The sequence below is a fragment of the Solanum tuberosum genome, unplaced genomic scaffold (assembly GCF_000226075.1).
Source record: "Solanum tuberosum cultivar DM 1-3 516 R44 unplaced genomic scaffold, SolTub_3.0 scf00083, whole genome shotgun sequence".
Taxonomy (NCBI): Eukaryota; Viridiplantae; Streptophyta; class Magnoliopsida; order Solanales; family Solanaceae; genus Solanum; species Solanum tuberosum.
This window is the reverse complement of record NW_006239015.1, coordinates 1783741-1784439: the sequence shown is the minus strand read 5'-3', so window position 1 is coordinate 1784439 and position 699 is coordinate 1783741.

The following is a 699-nucleotide window of genomic DNA, read 5'->3' as shown; positions in this document are numbered from 1 at the left end:
CTTGAATATCTAATAAGAAATTATTGTGCTTCCTTCTCCTCCCCAAAACAGTGATCAAAAGAGAGCAATATATAGCTGGAAATTCGGAGGAAATCGGGTGAAATTTTGAAAAAAAAAATTTCGAATTTTTTCTGCCCCTTTTTCAGACAATCCTCGAAAGCTTTGAAAAAAAATAATCCCTTAAAATGGGGGAAAGGGGACGTGAGGGTGATGGGTCTGCAGGGTATGGGTTTTTCAGGGTAGTTGGATGAGATTTCCGTATTTGCTGGGATTTCTGAGGAGGAAGGCGTGTGAAGATGATGAATGCAGGGGCGGTCGGTTCTGTTTTTGGATATGTACGCTACTGTATGTATTGAAATTAAAGGGGAAAAGGGGTTGGGTCGGGTCAGTAGGTTAATGGGCTGGGATGATGTTTGGATCGCTGGGAATTATTGTGTTGGGAATTATTGGGTTGTGAATTGGAATGGGTTGCTGAAGGCATTGAGTTCTTAGTGGGCTAGGAATTGAATGGGCTGGGAGGAAATGGGAATTGGGCCTGTTGGAGTGAAACAAAAGGGCCCAAAATCAATCCTAAAAGATGGGATGAATTGTTATTAAATAATGGATTTCAATTATAGCCTAATAGAATTTAATTGGTGAATTCAACTAAAATTTAAATAAGATGAGTTAATATAAATTAATTAATGAGCTTCTTAATTT